Below are 26,831 nucleotides of genomic sequence, written 5' to 3'. Positions count from 1 at the left end.
CTATGGGGGCCATTCTTGTTCAGGCCATCACAATATGTATTTTAATGGTATCTGCCTTATAAGCCGACAGCTGTGGCCAGTACACAGACACTGGCCAGTACATAGACACAACAGAAGAAAAGAAACCATGTTTCAATAGTCATGAGCAACTGAAATATGTCCACAAGTGTTTTCAAAGGACACAGCCAACAAACAAAAAACTTTATCTATCTCTTGGAGGCCATTAAATAACTAGAAGAATGTTACTCTGTGGAAACATACTGAAATATATAGAAACTCAGACTTCCCCAACTTACATGACTGTGAAATCCTTCTTAAGATTGGATGCAGCATTTTATCCCAAATAGCACTGTTTGGAATAAGTTGGGATGGGTAATCTTTTAATAGACCTAAATATGTAGCAATATTGAACATTAAGAAAGAAGTTGAGAAAAAATAATTAGTTAATAAGGGAGGTAAAGACAAAATATAACAGCAGAAAAAATCTATTCTAAAAAAAAATAGTATGAAGTGGTCCATTCTCCATCTCACTCATTACAGTAACAAAACAAACCCCAGAAAAGAATGATTTAAAATACTAAAAACTAAATATTTAAAAGACAGAAGACAAAGTATCAGTTAATCTGTTTAAAATATTGGAGAGGAAAACTCTTCATGGGCCTAAGATTGAAGAAAGTAACTGTAGAAAGCTTTAAAAGTCACTGGATAAAAATGTAAATGTCTATATGATCTACAAGAGCACAGGCAGCAGAGATGAAAGGACAATTCATAGAAGAAAAACAGTTGATGGCATTAAATTCTGAAATTCTGCTCTAGCTCACAGTAGTGAATGAATGCAGATTTAGACAGTACCGAAATACCATGCTTCACTTTGAGGATTAGCAAGAGCAGGAAAAACTTACAAACATTCACTCTGGGTAAGGACACAGAAGGACAGAAAATCTCATCCACTGTTGGCAAATCTTACCATTTTTACATGTTGATTCCACAATATCTATAAACATCTAAAAATATGGCTTTCATTTGTCCCAGCGATTTCTCTTCTAGAAATTTATCTCTTTAGACCCTGAGTGTTGAGATTACAGGCATGAACCATCAGGTCTAGTTAATGTCATGCTGGGACCAACACAGGCTTCATGGATCCTAGCAAGCACTCTCCCAACTGAGCCACGTCCCCAGCCCCCAGATACTGATTGCCAATGAAGTATAGATACAAATATGTTTATGATTGGCAATATTGTTTAAGGAATTAGAATATGAAGTATAGGTTTTTGTTTTATTTATTCTATTAACATATGTATTTATTGAGGTAGAGAAACAAGCAAGCTGGTTCTGGAAATCAGGTCATTATTCCCCAAAGCATGATAAATTGGTATCCAGAGGATGCTGAGCTGGAAAACATTGGAAACACTCCTGAAGCAAGGTCTCTTGGGTCTTCTTCTGCCTGCTTTTCTGACCTCTCTTGTACCTAGAGCCACAATAAGTAATCATTTTCCCTAAGGCAGGTCATAAAACCTAGAATCACTCCCCTCACAGCAAGCCCCAACAGCCATAAAGGCTAACTCTCTCCTCCCTGTCCTGAAGATGCTCCTTCCAGAAAGGACTGGCCCCACAGCTCAGAGGATGGAACAGGAAGGGAAGGGCACAAAGACTGAAGAGAATCTAAACAAAAGACCTTGCTGGGCAGCCTTCTGAGCCTCGTCTCATCATGTGACACACTGTCCAGCCACACTTGTCCATTCTTCAGCACATCTGAGCACAAAAGGAGACGGTGTTATCCAGCCCTTTAGTTTTTAATTTCCGAAGTCTTGTGCTACATAAAACTTCTGTCTTGGTTTGTTGTTCCTTGTTTTATGAGACAGGGTTTTGCCATAATGCAGGCTGACCTGGGACTCACAGTTATCCACCTTCAGCTTTCCAGTGCTGGAATTACAACATATGGCATAAATTTTAAAAATAAATTTGTGTTTTTCTATTGCTATCCTGGCTGTTGTTACAGGAGCATCAGCTACGCCCCTTGTGCTAAGTGAGAAAAGTAAACAAACTTCCCACCTTTCCAATTGCCTATGCGTTTGTTCCATGGAATCTGTTTTGTGAGAATAAATAAATGTATAAGAAATTATCACGGGACACGGTGCTCCATCCGTAAGGCGGCAGCTTACTTTGCAATGAATTGTGAGTAGCGGGGTCACTAAGGAAAGTGGCTTGACCTAAGATCTGGGTGATAAAAGTAACACAGAAAGGAACATGATGAACAAGGGATTCTGACCTATCATAAATGTCATAGGAATCCATTGTGGAGGTGTATTTACAATGCAATCGCCATTTTAGAACCATTACTGTTACTGTTGTGTTGAGGTCATATTTGGGGGATGGCAGTAGAATTGAGATGTATTTGAAGCCTCCGATCTTAAATTGGGTAATCACAAAGAAACCCTCTATTAAATGGTAAATATGGACATGAATAAAAGAGGAAGTGTTTGGAACTGTATTGTAGGAGGAAAGCTGGTAGTGTTTGCTGATTGATTAGCCATGGACCTGAAAGAGAAAGCAGAATTTTAAAAGACCAATGAGTTTGCTTTGAGGAACTAGGAGGAATACTGAGCTATCGACCCAGAGGGGAAAACTGACAGAAACTCACTGTGGAGCATTAGGAGACAACAGTTCAATCTGGACCAGTTATGTCTGAGAGGCCTCCTCCATTTCCACGCAAGTATCGACACAAAGAATGCAGCTGGAGTTTCAGAACTCCAGGTTCAACAAAACACATCTTGAAATTGCATAATTAATGTTCAAAGCAAAAACCCAGAACACAGGCTCAGTCCTGAGATGCTTGATTAGCACGCGCAAGACCCTGGGTTCAATCCTTAGCTTAGTGTTTCCACAAAAGATCGTGATTACCCAGGAAGCACAGAGAACCTAATCACAGAGATTAGAGATTAGACATTAGAGATTAGAAATTAGCCAGGGGGAAAACAAGAAACAAATCCTGGTCCTGCAAGTTAGCATGATTCCTTCCTCTGCCTATAAAATGAGGACAATGACAATAGCATTGCCAAGGTCACAATGAAGACAAATGGAGGTGACGTAAACAAAGGCGAAGCACTGTTTCTCATACAGCACATGGGAAACGCTCAACAACTGAGTGTTATCATAAACACATCCACAGTTTTAACAGAAAAAGAAAGTGGGAGTAACCCATGTCATTTAAAGCAATAAAAATTGCTTTGTAATAGAAGAAGAAACAAAACTATATGCAAATGAGGAAAAGAAAGAAATAACAGAAATGATTCTAAACTGTTACCAAATTAGTAGTCAGGAATTATATAAATTCCTAACGAGTAGACCCCAAAACAGTTCAATGAAAAGACACATCAGAGTACAGCTGCATGGATCCAAAGGCTTCCGACCTTTGGAAAATACAAAGTCCTCTGTTAATTAGCCCACTTTCATACAACATTTAGCACACAGTAAATATTTACTATGGAGCTCTAAATTCATAGATAAGGATTTTGTTTGTGTAAATTCCACCTAATTCCTTTTAGATTATAGGAAGTCTCTATTCATGCTTTAATTTTTAATACCATATGGGCCTAAGGAAATAAAGTACTAATTGCCCTACCAAAAAAAAAAAAAAGAACTTCTCATATCTTTGTTGTTTTATTAGGTTACTACAGGGTGGAAAAAACTCACAACTAAATACTTTCTTCAAAGTCTGTAAGGCTTAATGCAACTAGAGAAACCAAGTCTAGAATCTTCTAGATGGTACTCACACGATGGGTATAATTAATTCCCCTTGGGATCAACATTTCAACAAACTGTTGTCAAGACAGGGTTAAATCCTCCTTCTCCTTTCCCTGAATCTGCTGGAAACCATTAGTTTTCCTCCTCTGTTCATAGAGAACACCCCACTCCCCAGAGTGACCTAAGAATACAGGAAAGTCAAAACATCCTTTATGCAGTCACTCACCTGCAGTAACAGCTGGCAGCTAGGACTGTCACCTCTGTCACCAAGGATAGCCTCAACAGCCTTGAAATTGATGCTGAAGCTCCCATGGCCCTTTGTTCGTTGCCACTGTCCCTGCTCAATGCTCCCTACTCAGCCATACAAAAGTTCATCAAGCCTGCTCGGTATATGTTTCCATTATGGGGTAACAATGCTAAGGTTTACTATCTCTATAGTTATTTTTTTAACAACTTCAAAGTATCTTTTAGCTTAGTTTTTTTCTATCAAGGAAGGATTCTTTGCACCAGTTAACTGAAGTCTTAAAAAGGGTTTCTGGGAATATTAAGGATTCTGTCCTTAATATTCTGTGTTTTCATGTTCCTTCCACAACCGTATCTCATGAGTACCGTATTGTAGGATTGTGAATTCTGCACCATTGTGGGTAAGCAGGGGAGCTGCAAGGATTTTAGGAAGCAGTTGAAAACCTGTGAATTTATTCACATGGATTTTTTTTTAACTCTTCTCTCATCTTAAATAATTCTTTCACGTGTGTCATCCCGTCCTTTGATCTGCAAATGACATCTTTACAGATTAAATGAAAAAGCCTCTTCTATCTGTACACCTGTCTAATCACTGGCCATCCTGAAAATGAGAAACCCATTCAGCTCTGGAATGTGCTACCACCACAGGAAGATCTATGGCCAGAGCCCAGCGAGATGACCGATTGTGAGAACCACACAGTGATGTTCCCAATCTGTGTCCTGGGGTCCCTACTTGGATCATTTACCACTGTATCAAGGATCTTTCTGTTTCATAGGTGCTAGGGAGAGAGAGGAGAGGAAGGTCCTATTGTTATTGTTATTCTTGTATTATTGGTAGTAGTAATTATTACTATTACTAGTGGTAGTAGTATTATTGAGGATGAAGAGGCATTCATTGGAATATCAAATACCATTTAATCTTAATAGATGCACACAGATGTTTGGGCAGTCCAGGAGGTTTTATGGCATAAATTAAAGGCCCCACAAATTAGAAAGTAGAAGAACTAGGCCTAAAAGCCAGGTCTGATACACTCCAAGCTCCACGCCTCTTATTCTGTCTTCTCTGGGCTCTTTCTATCTGCAAATGGAGCACTGGAGAATTCTCACTTGCCCCACAACAGAGGCCATACCAGACCAGTTTGGGTAACATTATCATCCACCGATGGAGCAGGCAGTGGTGTTATTGGGGGTAAATACATTAAGGAATGTCCTGATTAACTCAATTCTCCTTTCAGTTCTAAGAATCTTTGTCCATCAGGCCAGGGACTCCTTTAAGTAAGAAACTATCAGAAGCTGGCCCATGGTGGGAACTGAGGGCATGGGGGCAGGAATATTTAGGGTAGTGGGAAGCCCTGCAGACACTATGAGCACTGTGCAGGAAATGCGACTGTTTCTTGTCCCGCCACAGCAGGGACATTAGTGGTGCCCACTGCCGTCGTCAGAGAGGGAGCGTGGTGAGAGCATTCGAAGAGAGGAAAATGACCTACTCGGGCTCTGCTCTAATCCCTTTTCCTGGATCCAAAGCTGGAGGAGGAGAAATGGAGTCCAGTACTCGTTACCCCACAGCCTCAGTTTGCTAGGAGGTGAAGAAGTTAAGACTGAAGTTTTAAACTGAGTGGGTACGTCACAAACAATCAGGGCGGCTGAAAGATGGCTCCAAACGCTGCAGATGAAAAGCATCAGACCGTCCCAACCGGGAAGAGGGGAAGGAGAAAAGTCACCCTTCCACCCGCATGAAACTTCTGCTTCTCTGCTGTTACTGGAGTCCTCAGAACAAGCAAGTAAACTGGATAAATGGTTCATCTCGGGTTGGGTAATTGTCACCCCCAGATATGGACAGATTCACCAAAACAATAGCAAGTGACAGAATCAGATTTGGATTTAAAACTAATAAGCTATGGAACCACTCCAAACAATTGAGATACACTGCTTTATTGTAGGTTAATGACCCACTTCAGACTTGCATTTTAATTAGGTCTAGAAAGTACGCATTATTTTGAAAACACGAGAGAAGGTATACTGGCTGGTTTTGTGTGTCAACTTGACACAAACTAGAGTCATCAGAGAGGAAATGCCTCCTTGAGATCCAGTTGTAAGTCATTTTCTTATTTAGTGATCAATGAGAGAGGGCCCAGCCCATGCTGGGTGGTGCCATACCTGGGCTGGTGGTCCTGGGTTCTATAAGAAGGTGAGCTGAGCAAGCTAGAGGAAGCAAGCTAGTAACACCCCTCTACATCAGCTCCTGCCTCCAGGATCCTGTTTGAGTTCCTGTCTCAACTTCCTTCATTGATGAATAGCAAAGATGAAGTGTAAGCCAAATAAACCTTCTCTTCCCCAACTTGCCTTTTGGTCATGGTATTTTGTCACAGCAATGGAAACCCTAAGACAGAAGGAATTTACACAGAACCATTTTATTCTATTTTATTTTGTTCTAAAGTATGTGTATGTATTGTGACAGTTTTAAAGTAATTGGCTCCCATAATCTCATAGGGAGTAGCACTATTAGGAGGTATGGCTTTGTTGGAGTGGGTATGGCCTTATTGGAGGAAGTGTGTCACTGTGGGGTGGGCTTTGAGGTTTCCTATGCTCATGATACTACCCAGTGTGTCAGTAGACTTCCTGTTGCCTCTGGGTCAAGATGTAGCACTCTCAGCTCCAGCACCACATCTGCCTGCACGCTGCCATGCTCCCCATCATTATGATAATGGACTGAACTCCTGAAACTATTGAGAGCCAGCCCAATTAAATGTTTTCTTTATGAGTTGCCACAATCACTCTGTCTCTTCACATCAATAACCTAACTAATACATATATATGTATATGTATATATATATATATATATATATATATATATATATATATATATATACTGTTTCTCTCTATTTATATATACAAACACCATTATATCAACCTTAACACCACATACACTAAGAAATGAAGAAGTAACAATGCCATACATAACAATGTTTGACAATGGCCAGTAGGACAGGAGATAAAAGGTATGGGTTACTCTTTTCTTCTTCCTAATAGTATGTTTTCAATAAGTTTCCTCAAGTGATCTTGAATACCTTAATAATTATTTTTAAAAGCTATTGTCACAGCTGGACCTAACAGAGTACACCTCTAATCTCAGTCTTTAGGTGTAGAAGCAGGAGAATGAGTAGTGGATTCCCAGCCTCAGCTACACAGTGAACTTGAGGCCAGCCTGGGGTATGAGACCCTGAATCATCAAAAGCCTAAACCAAAAACCAAGCCAAACAAAGCAAAACTAAAGCCGTAAGTCTGGGAAACTGTTCTCCTCTTTCAACATATATCTTTGTGCCATTGTATAAGAAGGATACTGCTGTATTTATCTAGCTCATTTTGAAGTGATAAAGTAGGGGAAAGTCTTAAAAAAATGAAACCAGTAACTAATTCAGAAAAGGAAGGTTAAGAGATTATAAATTGATTCTCAATTTTTAAAGAGTTTATAATTTTCCTCCCATCTCTTAACATACAATGTGATTTTCAATTGTTGCCGTGATGTAAGATACTTTGGCTGCAAATGTTCACTCCAGTTAATAATTTCAGTTATTCACATAAACAACATTAACTATTTAATTTTTGTGGTACAGAGATAAGGGAGAGAATAAAAAACGTAAGCTTTCTCAAGCCTTTCAAAACTTCTAAAATAGGAAAGACAAGCTTGCAAAAGTATCGATATCACGAGATAGAATTGTACCCTTGAGCCGAGTACAGGTTAAGCACACATTTTATGATGGAATGGCATGGAACCTATTCACATACATTAGAAACACACAGTAATGTTCTTGGGGACCCTTGTGGCTGTCAGGGAGCCACTGAAAATCCATTTTAAGTCAGAAAACAGCAAGATGCACTGAAAGTTCTTTCATTTCAACACCGCATGCCTCTCAAATGTGTGCCCCCTTGTGTAGTATTTCTGGAAAGATTCTCTTGTGAATCACACCCTTCTGAGGTCAGATGAACAATATAGTAACAACCATGTGGGAAACTGTATTATTACAGAATTTCTGGACAATTCTTTCAACAGACAGGATACCAACAAAATCATTTTCATTACAACAAATGGAACCTGAAAAAGCGTGTTTCAAGGGACCACCAGGACTTGAGACCTGTGTAAGCTCTAAGAGTACCAGGAAGAGACAGGGGTGAAATATTCTCAGAGTAGAAAGGACGGACACACTTACCCATTCCTGGATATGAAGTCACTTCAGTAGAGTCTCCTTTTAGCCCCTTCCCATCCAGCTTTCTTATTCACAAAATGAGAAAATAAAGGTTAGCAACCCCTTCAGAATGGTTTAGGAGGATCAGTAGTGAAGTCCTCTGACTGCTCTTAGGAACACTTGATATCACAAGACTAATGAGTAGAGAAAGTTCTGGAACTGAACAGAGGCAGGAGCATCATCATACAGTTTTCCTCAGTCCTGGTCACGTGCGAATCATGAACCAAGGGTTAACTTTAAGCATGTCTGCAAGTGGTTTTCTTCAAACAGTAAAGTATGTTCCCCTAGGGCTTCTTTTTCCCCCAACACCTATGTCCCATTGCCCTTGACCTTTACACTGTTTTTGTTCCATGCAGTTTTATGGCATTATTAATGCCAGGATTTATTTATTTTTCCTTGTCCTAAAGAATTTTGATTTACTTATGTGACTTTCTGCATAACCTTTGATTTAAAAATATAAAATATAAATGCTAGCTACAGATACTGGTTATTCTATATTTGAATTAATTCACTGTAATTTAGACTTGGAAGACATGAATTTACTAATAGTTAACACATACAGCATCTGCTGAATGTCAGATTTAAGACATTTTCAGGAAACCAAAAGACAGATTCCATGTGGGCTTTTAAAGGAAGACATCAGAAAGATTTGAGAAACTGAAAATACCCAAAACGACAAAACAGAAGGTAAGCCATTGATTTTAAGTGGGGGAAATGGGATCTTGTACAAAGTATGACAACAAATGTACTTCATTCTTCTATACATGCATGACAGAGACTGAAAAGGAATTGAGCTAAGTTTTGTAGCCTGGAATTGAGAAGAAAATTGTGATGTGGATCACCCCATGAAAAGCTGGCGATAAAACTGTTACAGCAGAGCATGTTGAAAGTGTAGAAGGATGTTTTTCAGGAGCTAAACCCTAGTATTTCTCACCAAACAATAAAAATGAACATGCAAGCCTCCTAAAGTCTTCATCAGTTCAATACCTGTCACACAAGAGACGAAGAAAAGCTGGCTGACCTCTTCCAATGACAACTCTTCCTACACGATTAAGGAAATAAACACTCACCACACATAAAACAGCTAAGAACAGCTGGGTAACTTTATGGCCCTCTGTAACTCATGTCTTTTAACTCAAAGGGTTAGTGTCTGAAGACTTATAAAAGACGATGAATAGGCAAAATATTCAACAGCAAACATGGCCTCCTCTGTAGCTCATCAGCCCACCCATCCATAAAGTACTTTATGATCCATGGAAACAGCTCAGGCACATTCAGCTGCTTACATGCTACTTAGCTAAAGTACCGAATTCAATTTGTAAGATTCTCCAGTGGCTGACTTTGAAACTTTAAAGGTGGCATATGTTAAAGAGCAGTATTTGGATAATATTTGATAATAAAAATAAATAACAATTTCATTGACTTACATAGTGTACTTCTGTTTATAACTCAAAAAAAATTCGAAAAGTTTTTTAAGTATATATTTAACTTCCAAATAAAATTATTTACTATGTTTTTACTTTATCATCTAAGTGTAGTCGAATCCCGTGGAATTCTTCATCTGCTGGCTGTCTTTTTACCAATGAAGTAATGAGTGATGGTCATTTCTGTTCGCCCATGTAAGTAATGCTGACTCAGGCTTATGCTATGCCTCCTGACGGATGACTTCTAACAGGGCTGTGTGTTGATCGCTGCCTGATTTTACAATCATCTGCTTTCCTCGCAAACATTTTTTTTCTTCTCTAAGACAGACTATTTGGCACAGACTCTGTATAATGAAGAAGCATTTTGCAGCCCAAGATAAGGAAATTGAATCAGTTTGGCTGTCAATCCAGTGTTTATTTACATCTTTAAAGAATTTCAACACTTAACAGTATGGATGGAAAAAAAAAAGAAAGAAAGAAATACTATCAGTTGGCATAAAAATTCCCTAACATCCAAGGTCAGCATAACATGACATACGATGGCACACAGCATCTGGTTTACAAGGATTAGCTGCTTCTGCCATAAAGAGAATTTTTTAATGTGTACCTGAAAAGATGCTGGAGAGAAAAGTGAAGTGGGTGGTGACAGGGATGCTGTTAATTCACTGGAGAGAACAGGGACATGGATTTCAGTATCAGAAAACCATAGGACTACCCACTACCCAGAATACCACAGGACCATGTGTCACCCAGTCCACCAGACAGAAGAGATCAGCTCTGAGGCAGGCACAAAGCTGTGGATGACTGGCCGCTCAGAAGAGGTCAGTAGGCATGACCCAGACTTGAACTTCAAGGAGATAAAAGGAGAGTGGAGAGAGCTGCATTCATCTGCTCCATTAGTTAATTGGAAGCATCACCCAGGCCAGACTTCCTGTGGATTTTACAGCAGTGTCCCTGGGAACACAGAGTTATCTTCAGACTGAATGCCGGTCTCTGGCTGGTTAGCTGGTTGACACCATACGGGTGTATAAACTGGAGGAAGAGATAAAAGAAGATGAGGGGAAAGATACAAAGAAAATCCGAGTGTTAATGGCACAACAGGAAGAAGAAAGAAGGAGGATGTAAGGAACAGGAGAGAAACAGGATGGAAGACGGTTTGTGACACAGTCCACATGAAAAAAATAAAATAACTTGCAGAGACAGAGAATTTTTTTAACTTCCTTAATTTAAGTCACATAAAGAAAAAATGCAATCTTGTCTTGGTTTTAAATGTCATGTAATTTATTCTCTAGAATTGAAGGAAAGGGAATAACTATATGTGCCTCTCCCATAGTTCTGGTTAGAAAATTTCAAAAATTTTATTGATCTTGCTTTTGTTTCTTAAAAGGAAACAATCTGGAAAATCAAGTTATTTTATGCATAGGTGTATTTGAAAAGAAAAGTCATTCAATTCCTTGAATTCCCTATTCTTCTGACAGGCATTTGCTCTGAGGTTGCTGATCTTCTTACTCAAGTGCGGAGGGGATGACAGCATACGTTCCTAAGCACCTGGTGTCACTGTGTATCTGCAGAATGCCTTCATTAAAACTAACACAAGGAATTTGGTGGTCAGGAACCAAGTATTTGCACTGTGACCTAGAAATGTGACCGACTTCCATCAACTGTCCGACATGAGTGTCACTAGTGGAAGACACGGCTCAGGTCAAGCAAAAGATTTTCTTAGCTATTTGTTAAAGTCCAAATTCTTGGGCTCATTCAAGAATAAATTGCTCTCAGTCTAGAGTAAAGGAGAATTTGACTTCCCAGCACAGGTCTTGGGTGATTCCAAATCCAGACATTCTTAAGAACGGCTGCAATCAGGAGCCACCATAAAATATAAATCATGTGTGATTTTATTTTTCCATTTTGAGTGATATATTAACAAAAGAGAAATCTCATGCTGTGGGAGCCATGCAATTGACGTACAAGACTTACACTGAGAGGTTTGTTTAAGTTATTCATCAAACTGTCATTTGATCACATTCAAGAAATCTATAAAAGAGCCAAACAGTAAACCCACGGGGACAAGTAGATGAGGAAAAAACTGGGGCTCTTTTTTGCGTATTAATAGAACTGAGAACCAAATGTCTGCTGCAGCCACCTGTGAACAATCCATGCCTGACACAGGACATGGAAAGTGGTCATTTGTTTTAGATTCTGTGGCTAGCACCTCTGTAGATTTACGAGAATGAAGATAGCCATTCATTTCCTTAGCTCTTAGTCCAAGGGAAGTCAAATTCTCAGTTCATTACTGTATGACCTTTGCCATAGAAACCAGTTGAATGCTCTCTATAAAAAATTTTTCCTTTAGTCGTATAATACATTGCCATAAAAGATGAAGGGCCTGAGAAATAAAAGGTGCTTCTCATGTAGTATCTCATGCCATGTAAGGAAATAAATGTATAATATTTATTTATAATATATATATATATATAAAATCTTAGCTACTCTAAGTATTAATTAAACTGTTCCCTAAATTCTTCAAGAGCAAACAGCTACTCTCTAAAGCCCTTAGAAAGTCACCATGGAACCTAATTGACTTGATTCTGTTCAAAATTCATCACCTATAATTAATGTACTAAAAGACAGGAGACAGATTTTGACATCTCAAGTTTATAATCCCCTGGATTTTAAATGTACATGACCTCTAGCCTAGTTTTTACCCTATAAACGTCACATTCATGTAGAGATGAAATGCCATTTGCCACTCGATTATGTACTAGTTCTAAGTCCCAGGAAGTAAGTGAAGTGTTGAATTCTTAGATACGTTGAGCCTCTTGTCCTGAGTTGTGTTTTTTACCCTATAGAGTACTAGCATGACTCTCCTCAATAAAATATAAAGTCTCGTCTTTGTCTTCCTGTGGTTCCCTGGGACAACAGAGATTGACAAGGTCCTCCAGGTTATTAGCCTCATAAAGCTTTATTTGCTTCATCTGACATGACATAGATGTAGAGACTGAAAGATAATTTTAGGGACAAAGATTTATGTTTATAAAAGAAATCTTAAGACCCTGAAATTTTAGTGGAAAATAAAATCTGAGACTAAGTATGAAGTCGGAATTACTAAGGTGATTATACATGGATATTATATAAAATACATGTTAGTATCTAGTTAGTTGTAAATAAATCTCAGATTATCCTTTTAATAAATAATAGATTGAAATAATATAATATGAAAATGTGACATTTATTGTGTATATGCTATGTACTGAGGGTTTATAACATATATATAAACTCATTTTATTCTTATTTTATAGATGGTTTGCTTGATTAAAGAGATTAAGTAATTTGTCCAAGGTTTTCACACTTAGTAGTAAAATTCAGATTTATATCTGTCTCACAACCAAATTTATCATCTTAAGCTTTGCATGAACTCCTGTTTTCTTTAACATCAAATGCTTCTCTACCTGTACTGCTGGCTTCCCAGTTCTTCCCAAGGATCGACAAGCAGGGAGATGAATTTGCTTTCACCTGTAGTCAGCAGGCCAACCTTGCCTGGACGCTGCTGGTCTCCTTCATGACCTGAAAGTCTCTTGAGGTCTCCCTGTCTCAGCTGACGTTTATGGGATGATAAAGATGGGCAAGGATGATGTTATCTGGCCCCACCTACCTACCCTGTGCTGTCACTGGGAAGGTTCCCCAAACTGTCCATCCAGAGGCATACTTAGCCCAAGGCACCAAGAGTAGAGCTAAATTGTCCTAAGCAGCCCTGCTGTCCTCCATACAGCATACAAAAGAGCAAGTATGCAGCTGACTGCATGCCTTATAGGAAAAGGCCAATGAGAGACCCCAGAAAGAGCATTGAGGGGTCTAAAGTGATGTCTGATGGAGCTGAGAGAAATGTTCACGCTGAAAAGAAATAAGCCAAACATTTCCAAGACACCAGAAAATTTAGAAATAAGTTAGTCTTAAAATGCAAATTTTAAAAATTAATATGTCTTTCATTTCTCTTGGGAAGTCAAAACATTTTCTGTTTAGAAAATCTCGGGCTGTTTTGTCCTGTTTCCTCCATCAGGTTTTTTTTTTTTTTCTGTTGGTATCAGGTAACTGAGGTACTTTGTGCCTATTTTGAAACTACCATATGATGATTACACAGTCATACAAAATCCAACACAGACACCACTCTGACCATAAAGCATGCCTTCAGATATGTAGTATGTGCATGCACACACACACACACACACACACACACACACACACATACACACACTTCACACTTTCATCCACTATAAATGAAATCCCACAAGCTAACTGGCTGAATTTGTCATAAAAAAAAAGTCTCTAAAGGGAGAGACTGCCAATTTTTCTCAGAACTGTTAGGTTAAGCCAGCTACCAGTAAATGACCCCCAAAGACCAACAATTCAAATTGTATAGAAATAAAAATGCCTACTTTGGCTCATCTGTGACAAGATCTCAGGTAAAGTAGTTAAATGGTCAAAAAGAATATGACAGAAAAAGGAGAGAAAGAAAATCCTACATCCCAGCTTTACTTTTCCAGACTGTTCAGACACGCTGCTATTAAGATCGCAATACTTCAAATTTCCTTTGAAAAATCATTTGACACTACGTGTTAGAGACTTTAAAAGGTGTTACTTCCATTTCAACCAGTAATGACACTTATTTCTCAAAAAAACAACCTGTGAAAATAATCTTCAAGGAGGGAAACAGAAGGAAGAAGGAAAGAAAGAAGGAGAGGGAATGTGGGAAAGAGAGAGCAAAGAAAAGCAGTTTCATACACAAGAGGATTTTGAGTTTGCCTGCTTTTGTTTGTTTTGTTGAGGGTTGTAGAAATATCAAAAATTAAAAAAAAACTAAACAGTAGCAGGTGGTTCATCACTCTGTAATCTATAGCAAAGGCACTCAAGAGACTCATTGGACAGTCAAAAACTTTTGTTTTTTGGAGACATGCTTTCTCTGCGTAGCTTCAGCTGTCCTGTAGTATCCTCAGACTCACAGAGATCCACCTGCCTCTGCCTCCCAGTTGTTGAGATTAAAACTCCCCAAGGGAGACCTTGCCTTGGAGGAGGTGGGAGTGGGGGTGGATTAGGGGGAGTGCTGGGGGTGGGAGGACGGGGGGAATTCGTGGCTAATATGTGAAATTAAGTTAATTAGAAAATAAAAATACTATTAAAAAAAGGAAATTTAAAAAAAAGTGTGCGTCACCACTGCCTGGCTATGTAAAATGTTTTATAAAAAGTTTATTATAATACGAAGAAATGCTGTCTGCAATGTTAAATTTTTTAGACAATATATTAACTCAAATATAGAGAATTTACGCATTAAAAACAATCTTGAAAGTATATGTCAGTGCTTTTCTTTATGGATTAGATGGCATGAATTTTTTTTTGGTTCTCACAATTTCCAAAAAAAAGTCCATAAGAAGTTGTGAATATAGGACATCATGTTCTAGGAAGTAAATAAGGCAAAAAGTCAGAGGGCTACAAATGGGATGAGGGGAAAGGAAGTGGGCTGAAGAAGTGTTTTGTTTTCTGTACCAAATTTTAGGGAGGGGGTCTGGATAGAAATCACATGGAAAATTTGTTAAAATGCAGATTCCTAGGTCCCACAGTTAATGGCCAGTTGTTCTAGACTGTGCCTAATTATCATTTTTTGAAAACATGTAAATTTGTATACAAGGCAGTCAGTTAATATGGGGATAGCTTTTTTAAATCACTCACTTAATGGCAGAATAATTTCCTGTCAAACAAAATGCATCTTCTGTGACATAAAGTGTGTCTCAGAGGGGTCTGGCCAGCCTGATCACATTTGCATTGAGAATCAGGAAGAATGAATCTAGTTAAACTGAATTATAAGCCAGGATAGCACGCGTAATTGAAAATGTGAACCAGGATAAGGAGGAGAAAGAGGTAACGAAAGAAAGGAGGTCACAGAGATGTGGACAGGTGGAAAGATCCCCATAGTAACCAAGGTGAGAGGTAACGCACAGATTCTCATCCTGACAACACCCTCAGGGAATTTAACAAGCTTGCAGCAACATCCCATGCACATTTCCTAAGTGTGTGTTGAGTGGCTTAGGGGATAGAAATTATTCTATGCTTTCAGAATTTCACTTTGTAAAAAGAATAACTGCCTCATAGAATAAGCATAATGTTTCTGTCTGCAGATCTCCAAGAGACAGAAACACGCATGGATAAGAGGAGTGGAGCAGAGAGAGAAAGAGAGTAGGTAAGAGAGAGAGAGAGAGAGAGAGAGAGAGAGAGAGAGAGAGAGAGAGAGAGAGAGAGAGAGAGAGAGAGAGAGAATGAGAATAGAGAAGAGACAAGCATGAAGAGGAAATACCTTGGTACAAAAAATACCACCAACGGCAATGGGTTCAGGAAACACGTGATCATTTTTTACCAAAGCGATGGTAGGAAGTATGAATAAAACAAGTATTGTCAAAAGTGAAAGTTTCACTTGAGATTTTCTTTCTTGGAAACATTCATCAATATTACCTATGTTGTCATTAATCAGTCTGGGGAAAGAGGATAGTTGTAATAAAGAAAGCTTCATGCTTTAATATGTCTGATTTAATTCCATCATTTCAACGAAAATGTATTTGTTTCATTGTCTCTGTAGTGATAAAAATCATCACATAGCACTAGCTTATATCAGTCATGTGTGATCCAGATATAAATGCTCCTTATACACATAGTAGGTTTCTCCTCTTTCACCTACAGTATTGTATATAGTCCTCATTCATTAGATTTTATCATATCATTGAAACATTTCATAAATCTTGTAATACAAGCATGGCACTATATTAACCATAACACAGGAAAATTTTAAAATTTTACATTTTTAAATTTCTTTTCTAACAATTTTACTTCCATAAGGTAGAGGAAATCACTAGAGCTACTTGCCCTATAGACTTGAAAATTGTTCTAGGAAAATTTGAAATCTTAGAAAAATGGAAGTCATCCATCCTATCTTAGAATTGAAAGCAATGATGGAACACTACTGAGCTAAATGTGATTTGTGTGCAGATGCTATAAGCACTGTTAACATTTTCAATGGAATAATGTAAGCCTGTTTCTAGAGACCTTGAAAGACATTAGAACTTAGCAAGGATAAAACATCAAGAGGCTAAAATATGTTAATATAATCACAATCTAGCAAAAGATGAGTTTGGTAAAAGAAGACACACTAAGCTGTTTTGTGTGTTTTGCTGGAGTTTGGTGCAGTGTGGTAGACTGTGATGCTAATAGGAGAAATGACTCTATCCCAGGATAAATACATACCAGAGTAACAGGGGTCTTAGGACTATTGTCAGCAAATAAAAAGAAATGCGCAGACCTAGAGTTAGGGATGACTAGCAGGTTTCCCACCTATATTCTACGAGGCTAGACAGAAGAAGAAAAGAAAGATTTGACCCTTTGTTTGGGCAGATGATTAATACCAACACAGAGTCAAATTACTTTTGTTCAGACAGGCTATCAGAGGTAATAAGCATTGTGCTGGAAAGTAGAGACCAGACATGGTTAAGAGGAAATTGGACCTCCAGATCAGCAGAATGACAGCAGGTAAACACTCTGACTTTGAATAAGACTGTGGCCAGACCCTTCTTAAAAACTACAGCTTAGGATAGGGACCAGACTTGGAAAATTGCTGGCTCTCTTTGAGAAACAAAGTTCATTTTCCATTAACATTTTCTCTCGTATAAAGGGCAGATGTCAGGACTGTAGATTAGCTTAATAAACAAATTCCAGAATTTTTCTGGAATATTTAGAAAAGAATATGGTAAGCATTAGGAAAATGTACACACGGACTAAGAATATGGGATGGGATTGCTCCAGGTAACATCCTGTATAGACAACACTGCACATACAGTGTGATACACTTCAAAGTGGGAATATTTCAATATCTTCACTAATGTCCTTGTAGACAAGGTGAGATGTTATGGCTGAGACAGAGGTGGAGGCCTGACAACTTCCATCCTGATCAAGGTGTCAGTGTAAGCAAAGGCTCTGTTGATATGCCACATGATTCTGCTATTGGTCCTGTCTCGATCAGGTTATTTTAAATTACGTATAAAGGATATTGAAGAGCCAGTGCATCAAATTTATAGATGACGAAAGTGTTGGTGAGATATGTACTTGGTTAAATAAGGGAAGATAAATTTAAAAGTTCAGAAGATTGGAATAATATGATTGTGGTGGGGTTGGTTTGTTTTGCCATTTCATTTGGTTTGGTTTTTATGTGAGGGGTTACACCCAGGGCCTCACACATGCTAGTCAGCCTTTGATCATGGAATCACTTTCCTCCTCATGGGACTTGTATGTGTGTGTGTGTGTGTGTGTGTGTGTGTGTGTGTGTGTGTGTGTGTGTATGTGTGTGTGTGTTTTAAAATTGAAATTATTTATATAATCTAAATAATACAGATTATTTGTATATATAATATCGGTATCTAAAATTATTTACATAATTAGTAGAAAAAAAAAGTCAGGAAATCTTGATGTGAGATTGATGTGATTTGAAAGGTAACCAGGGGGATTTGTTGACAAATAAGCAAATTAAAAACATACTACGAAGCCCATGCTTCCCAGCTCAGCTTTACCGATTATGTTTACCTCTGTTCATACCTGTATCACCTGTTCGATGAGTCAGAAACTGGGAAGGTGGGGTTTCCTTTTGAAATCCTGTCTCAAAGTACCTGGAAGCTTGTCTTTGGGGAATTTGAGTTAGAAATGTCTGTCTTGACTGCATCAATTTATCTAACAGATAAAAGAGCATCCACCATGAGCCCATCCCTCTTCTAAGGACTGAGACTGGTTAACTAGGAGATATAGCATGCTCATAAAAATAAGAACAAATTACAATCATCATCCAGCTATAAAAAACTTTTTAAGTACATTGTTGAATTAAGAGCTAGGTCTCTTTCATCATAAAGTTTCCAGTGTGGGAATAACAAGTGAGCAAATAATGACTAAAAAGTGAAATATTGGTAAATGTTGAGAAAAAGAGTCATGATATCATAGACCATAACTAACAGTGGGAAAACTGTAGATAGTTGTTCCAGAAGAGATTGACTGGGATTTACATTCACCTAAGGTGACTATTTAATGATAAAACAGAAGCCACGTCAACCATGGGTAGACAGAATTACAGTCAGCTTTCATGCTGACTATTGTAATGATAAAAAAGCCCTTAGGCTTAAGTGAGTTTATAATATAAAGGAGATTCTCTCTGAATGAAAAATCAAGAGTTGCACTCCTCTGAGTAGAAAGGATCACACCTTCCTCTAATATTCCTGATTGGAAAATATGTCATTTTCTCATTTAAAATTTAAAAAGTAGAAGCAGCAAAATTTATTAATATAGATGTGAAGGCCAATGACATCAGTTGCTGATGGAAGACTGGTTCATTGCTGTCAAGCTTTATTATAATTTTTAAATTGGAAACTAGAAACTGCATACATAGTCACCTCTTGGCATTCACTGGGAAGTAGATCTGGGACCTACAAGGACAGCACAAGCCACAGATACTCAAATCCTTTACATAAAAAGACAGAGCATTTACATAAAACCTACACATATTCACACATCCTTTGATGTATTTTTAATCACCTGATGATTGCTTGTAACACCTACAAGAATGTAAATCCTATGTAAATAGTTGTTATACTGCATTGTTTAGGGAATGACAAGAAAGCACAGATGTACAAGATGTGTGTGTGTGTGTGTGTGTGTGTGTGTGTGTGCATACATAAAAAAAATCTATGATTGGTTGAATCTGAGATATCAAATGTGTAGCTATGAACTGACTTAATTTGGTATACACACATGATTTTGTGAAATATATTGTGTAGATATATATATATATATATATATATATATATATATATATTTCTAAACAATACAAATTAACATTATCTGTTGCTCACATGCTTATTTTTCATGATGAGAGTACTTTAAATCTCTCAGTCACTTTTAGGTATATAATAAGTTGCTATTAACTGTAGTCATTTTGTTTTGTAATATATTTCTTGGACTTATTCCTTTGTATAATAATTTTTTAATTTATTATTGTGGGAGAGGGGCATCCATACACACCTGCCATGGTGTGTGAAGGTCCAAGGACAACTCCTGTGGAGTTAGTTTTCTCATTCCTCCTGTACTGAGGTCTGGGAATCGAGCTCAGACTGTCGTGCTTGCACAACACACCTTCACCTCCTGAGCCATGCACTGGCCCTAGCTGGATTTTCTCTGTTGCTCTTTGATCATCATTTCCCCAACATTTTTCTGCTTCTACCTCAGATCTCTGCTGATGACACTCTCCTCCCTGCTCCTGTGGGTTCCTCAGACTCTATATACAAGTAAGGTCATCTGTCCACTTGTGCAGGAGGAGGCTTTCTGTTCTCTGCAGAGACAGTGTACCACTTAGAAGGCCACAGAGGCCATTACCCTTGTACTTTATTTAATCATTGCCAACACGCATTTCTTATGACAACAATAAACATTTTGTCCAAAAAGCTTATCCAGATGGGTAATAACAGAACACTCCTGTTCCTGCTTCCAGCCAAGGCTCACGTGAAGCGCTGGGTACAGGTAAGAGGAAACTGCCAGTTCCTGGCCTACGACAGCCAATGACCAGGGGTGCAATGAGAAGCGGAAAATATGTTGGGACCCCAAATCTCTTCATGGGTAAAGAAAGACGACTATAACATCTGCCAGGCAAACTCAACCAAGCACAAAAACATAAGGGGAAGACTCACAAAAGATTACCCATGACATGAAATTTTAAATCAGTCAACAAGACCAACTTTCCTGGAAACGTTAGCACTAGCTTTCACTGGAAGAGGAAAAAAAAATAATCTTTTTAATGTTCTTCGATTTGTAGATCTGACGCCGGGATCATTCTTTGAACAGCGAAGAAATAAAAACCAAAATAAATGGGACGATGGGAACCACACTGAAAGGAAGGAAGCAGTGGTAGTTCCCCAGAGGAGCAGGGAAGAGATGTGCAACTTAGAGACGCTGCCTAGAGGCAGAGGTTGTGACTGAGACCGTTGTAAGAATAAACAGTAGGGAAACTCGGATAAAACCAACTAAAGCACCACAAGGGGACATATCACCACCATGGGTCTCTCAGTGCCTTTTCAGCAAAGACTAACTTGACACATGCACACCAGGGTCATAATTTCCTTTGCACCTAGAGACAGGATTTTATGATTTTATATAGGTGCCCCATGCTTGTCCTTCTTAATATTACTATTATTTAATTTAGTATTTATAATATTGCAAGGATAAGCTTGGAGCCTTGGTGACTGACTAAAATAAATACATAGTTTTAGTTCTAGAAAAACAGGTAGCTATGTAGCTTATGAAGACACTGTATCATTCCCAAGCTCCATGTGTATAGAAAAATGAAAATGATAAATTGAGGAGTATCGGGAGACAGACACATGCAAAAATGAGTGAATGATCAATATTTCAGAAGGCAGTAGAGGCACAAGAAGGTCTGAAGTACACACAGCTTTGAAATGCAACAAGTTGCCAAAGGCTGAGGAGTGGAGTCAGAGCCCACCTGCAGCTGCCTTGGATTTCTGTGTTTTTTAAAGACTTCATATTGTGAAGTGACATTGTCTGAACATGGAACCTACTACAGCCCATGGGGCAAAGGAAATCAGAAAGGACCTGTGGATGCCAAATGCCCATCCCTCCCTCTCTCTTACTTCCTTCACCATAAAAATTTGCCCCATATGTTATCATTTCCGTGTCCTTGACTCAAAGTTCATGTGCTCTTTAGAATACACATATAAGACAAAAACTACATTCTAGGAAGTCTAACTAGTACAATCCTTTTCAACTCGGTTTCTTGTGAAATAAATAAAAACAAAATATGGGAGACAGTTGTGGGAGAGGGTTGGGAGGAAGTTGCAAGAACTCATGGGAGTTTGGAGTTCAGGTTGAAATAGTGTGTTTGAGGAAAACATGCATAAACTTTCATGAGTTCTGTGAGGGAGAATTTCTGCAAAGAAGCTGCGGACAAAGGTTATTGACAGAACAGGCTGCTACAGACCACTGTGGAAAGATTACAATTCATACCAGTAGAGAAATTACAGTTATGAAGCAGCAATTAAATAATTTTATGGTTGGGGGGTCACCACAACGTGAGGAACTGTATTAAAGGGTTGCAGCATTAGGAAGGTTGAGAACTATTGGGATAACAGAAAAAAAAAAACTTTTGGAAGGGCTGGAGAAATGGTTCAGTGCTTGTTGTTCTTGCAAAGGATCCAGGTTCAGTTCCCAGCACCCACATAAAGGCTTACAGCCATCTGTAACTCTAGTTGCAGGGAATCCAACCCCTTTGCTGGTCTCTATGGGCATAGGCATGCATGGCATGTATATATATACACACAGAAAAAAATACGATAAGTAAATTTTAATTAAAAAAAAAAACTCTCTGGGAGTGCATGAACCTAGTAGCCACTAGCTCCCATCAATCCAAAATCTAAAAATGTGAAAAGGTGGCGTGTGAAGCCTACAGCTGGGATTTCACTACTTTGCTGTAATCCACCTCTCTGATGTTTCTATTAATGTACTTAAAATGTGTCTTGACTTACGACTTTTTGTTATGTTGCTGTAAAAACATTATAAAACTACTTCCAGATCAGAATATGGAATTTGGGGTAACTCTTAAGTGGCTCCAGAATAAACTTTCTCTTATCCCCTTTGGGGAGAGGGTTGTGATTTTTTTATCCCCAGCTGTATAAGAGTTGTTTGATATGACAAAGTCTCCATAAAGAAAGGATTCTGAAAGAAGGTGAAAGTATGTCAAAACCTAACTTCCTGGAGGTCATAATTACTCTGTAGGCAAGGTCATAGTGGTCTCACATCACAGAGAAATGAAAAATGATACAACTGGTATGCAGTTCTCACCACTCAGGGTTAACAGATGGGAAACACTTGGATGCGAACAGACAGTCAGAAGTAAGAAAAACACATGTGATAAATCATCTGCTTCTAACCATAGAAAAATAAAATAAGATAAAATGGCGCTGTGTGCTAATGTATTCATTTCTAAAGCAGGATGTGGGGCCCAGAGGAGACAGAATCAGTGTGCAGTTAACATTTTCCCTCAGTCTTGAGCCCATTATCAAAAATGATTACTTGTGTAAGAGAAAAGAAAAAGGTGAGTGGGGAGAGAGTGGAGGAAGGAGACTCAGTTGCAGTTGGAAACAGCAGAGCCAGTGGAGAGGGGATGTGTACAGAAACCAGGTCGGAGGACTGTTTAACATGCTGGTGACCTGCAATGGCAAAGGGTGACCTAATGACTCCAGCAACTTCCACTGCAGCTATTGAAAGTCCTCCACGGACGGACTTTGCTCACACACCCAAGCATGTGTGCCTCCAAGCCTTCTCTCCTGGCCTCCAAGCTTCCCTTCCATGGAAGGAAGTACAGTTCCTCAATGGCAAGGGGATCAGAAAGGATCAGCATAGACTACGTTTTGGGAAATGAGACCACAAAATCATTAACCTTGGGAAATTATGAGGAGTGAGGATAAGGCTTTGGGGTGCGGCCTGGGATCCCCAGAAATGCTACTGGCATTCGTGATACAGGAAGACTGAAAGTGTACTATGCTTGCAAAGGAAATACAGGCAGGAGTGGGGAATTTGGGTTGCCAACTTGACAAGTCTATGAAGAATTTGATAAGCATGTTTTAAAGCAATTTTCCAGCTTTCTCAGACTAATTTCTTGAAACTAATAACCTCATTCTCCATTTCTGTATGCAAATTCATTTTCTGACTATCTTAGAAAGAACATGTATTTGAAAGTGCCTGTTCATCCTCAGATATCACAGCTTTGGGAAAACAAAGTGAAGAAAAATTTTATATAATCCTCATCACAGGGCTGTCTTTTCAAAAGGGAAGGAGTATGAACTAATAGTGTGCCTATTACTTTACACATCTTAAGCTTGACATTTGGTGCTCTGAGAATCATTTCCCAGCCCACTGGAACAAATGCATTAAAAAAAATAAATCATGATATCTCCTTTCTCTGACTTATAAATAACATTCCACTTAGTCAATTCAAATTGAGAAACAAACTTCTAATGGCATCCATTTGCACTGTTGCTAACGACAACCCCCACACTTTTAAGAACATACAGCCTTGCTATATATTTAAACAAACTTAATATGCTCCAGAGAGTCCCTCAGGCATTTCTGTGTTTGGAACTCTTCATTACTTACCCATCATAAAATTATGGTTTCTCTTTTTTATTTTATTCTGCCTCTCAAGTTGTCTCCCACAGCACTTTTCACCAGGACCTCTCTGTTAGCTGTGAACTTCGGAAGGTTTATTTTTAACCCTTGCACTTGTACCCTCTTGCATTTATAGACCAGAAATGTGTCCTATATAACAAACCCATTCTTTTACTTCCATGCCGGCATTTCAGACTGCAGCCAGTTGGACAGACACTTCATTCAGTCACTGACAGTTCATTCTGGCCAGACTAGTGCAGCTGGGGAATTAGAATTTCTCAGTCATTGAGTACTTTTTTTTTCCTGGAGAAAGATTTGCAGTCTTTAAAAACAGGCTAATTTATCCCATATATCTGTACAATGCCATAAGTGAGCTAACAATTGCCCAATCAGTACAATGTTACTAAGGAGGGGAAGTATGCCACTAACAAAGAATAAGAAAAAAAATACTTGGGAAAGAATATCCACAGTGATTTATGTATGGCCTATTTTCCTGGAGACTCTCAACTTTCAATTGGGAATAACTACCCTTGGAAAAGTCAAATAAGCCTTTTCCAGCTAGAATGTACATAACTTCAATAATTAATTATGCTAGAGGTTATACAATAGAAAATGGGAATATACACTTGAAGATCATTGTTCCCATTCTACATAGCCGTAGATTTTTCCATTGATGATCCAGTGATTTCCCCTGTAGCTTCTAATGAGTGCTATGGAAGTCCAAGGATGGAGTGAGGCCAGGTTGGTATATGTGGCATAGGAGTCATCTCTGAAATAGCTTCTTAAGAGAGCACTGGAGCACCAGCCCCTTACCCTGAGATAATGATAGTAAGAAAAGACCCTTACCCAAAAAGAGAAGACTGGGCACAAAACAACAGAATTTGGAAGCAATATTTTGTTTACAGGGAACTATCTATGGGTCAGAAGTTCTAGAACTTCCAATGGATTAAATGTCCTGTGAGCGTAGGACTGAGACAATTAGACTAGGAAATGGGGTCCTTATTTGGCAGATTAAAGGAAATCAGTGGATGAACAGGCATGTGTTTCAGAGATCACACTAGTAGGAAAACAAGTCCTAGAGGATTAAGATTGAAGACAAGGACTCCAGTATACAAGGTGTTGCAAAGAATACTAAATAAAGTAGGGGAAGTAGGAATGAACAAATAAGAAGGGTACATAGCCTGGCGGTGGTGGTGCACGCCTTTAATCCCAGCACTCGGGAGGCAGAGCCAGGTGGATCTCTGTGAGTTCGAGGCCAGCCTGGGCTACCAAGTGAGTTCCAGGAAAGGCGCAAAGCTACACAGAGAAACCCTGTCTTGAAAAACGGAAAAAAAAAAAAAAAGAAGGGTACATACCTGGAAAGAACACCAAAGAGCTGCGGGAGGAGCTTTCTGTGTGCTGTGAATATGTGTTGCTTTCATTAGTTGACAATAAAAGCTAATTTTACCTATAACTTAGCAGAATAAGGCAGGACAGAAAAGCCAAACGGAGATACTGAGAGAAAGAAAGACCAAGTTGGGGCAGATGCCATGAGCTGCCCAAGAAACAAAATGCTAGAGGGCCAGTAAGCCATGCACCACATGGCAATAAATAAATTAATAGCAATGGGTTGATTTAAATGTAAGAGCTAGTAATAAGCCTGAGACATCAGCCAAACATTTATAATTAATATAAGCCTCTATATGGTAATTTGAGAAGCAGCTGCCTGGTATTTGGGAATTGCTGTAGGGAAAGAAACTTCAGTTTACACCAAACTAATTGTATCGACTCATCCTACAGCAAGGTGCTTGGTGTTTCTGAGTGGATACAGGTGTTGCTCTCAGGTTAAAAAAAAATGTTATGACAAAGAAGCATCTTGAAGACCATAGCTTTATTAAAACTGAAGAAGCTCAGAAAGATGCTGGCTTTCTTAATATATATCCTTGGAGAGAAGTCATGTTTGATAGGCCAGTCATGCAAGGTAATTAAATTGCTGATGATCCTGAGATCACAGAGCAGACAGGGGCAGAATTGAAGCTAGAAATAGGTACAGGTAGGGACATCAGGAGATGAAGGGATGTATTTTAGATGAAAGGTCCAAAGACAAAGGGTGGGTTACATAAAACAATAGAAAGCTGAAGTTGTGGGGACAGTGTGGGAAAATTATTGCAGAAGCTTCTTCATCTTCTCTCTGCCTAGTGTCAGTTCGAGTCATATGGAGCCTTTTACTTTGCCATTTAGTGATGGATGGATCACTAGGGTTGGGAGATCTGTAATGCAAGACAACTAAAAAGTATATAAAGTATATGGTAAATAAAATATATATTCTCCAGCTAACCAACACACAATGAACGAAGTCTTCTCCACGGTCCTCTCGAAGAGCCCACACACTAGTCTATGCTTTGGAATGGGAGATGTGGAACAAGTTCACTGGGTGAAAGAAGTGAGCCTAAGGGGAAAAACACCGATTTCTGGAGAGGAATCAGGGAATAATTAAGAACCCTGTGAGATGATGATAAGATCAATTCAAGAGCAAATGTAGATGAATGTGTCTTCCCTGGGAGAGAACTACAGTGAAAGAGAGATGTCAGTGGCCTCTTTCATGGGTTAACCTGTTTTAATTCAGTTGGCAAGCATTGCTATGGACCTTCAAGAGAATCAAAGGCACAAATCTTTCTTTTACCAACTTCCTGTTTGACTGTGAGTGGGTAAAACAACAAAGTCAAATTGTGCTAACAAAGTAGAATTAAGCAAGAGTGCTAAAACACCACAGACTAAGATACAGTATTAAGATAAAGCACCACTGCCTTTCTTACGACTTCAGAAATATATATTGTTTTATACAATAAAATTTCATTTCAAATAAGTGGAGACATACAAGTAACACTTCACACAGATGACTAAGGAACTCATCAGAACTTTGAAGGCTGTCAGAAATACCTTAACACTC

Source organism: Peromyscus eremicus, chromosome 19, assembly GCF_949786415.1.
Source record: "Peromyscus eremicus chromosome 19, PerEre_H2_v1, whole genome shotgun sequence".
NCBI lineage: Eukaryota > Metazoa > Chordata > Mammalia > Rodentia > Cricetidae > Peromyscus > Peromyscus eremicus.
This window is presented reverse-complemented; position numbering follows the sequence as displayed.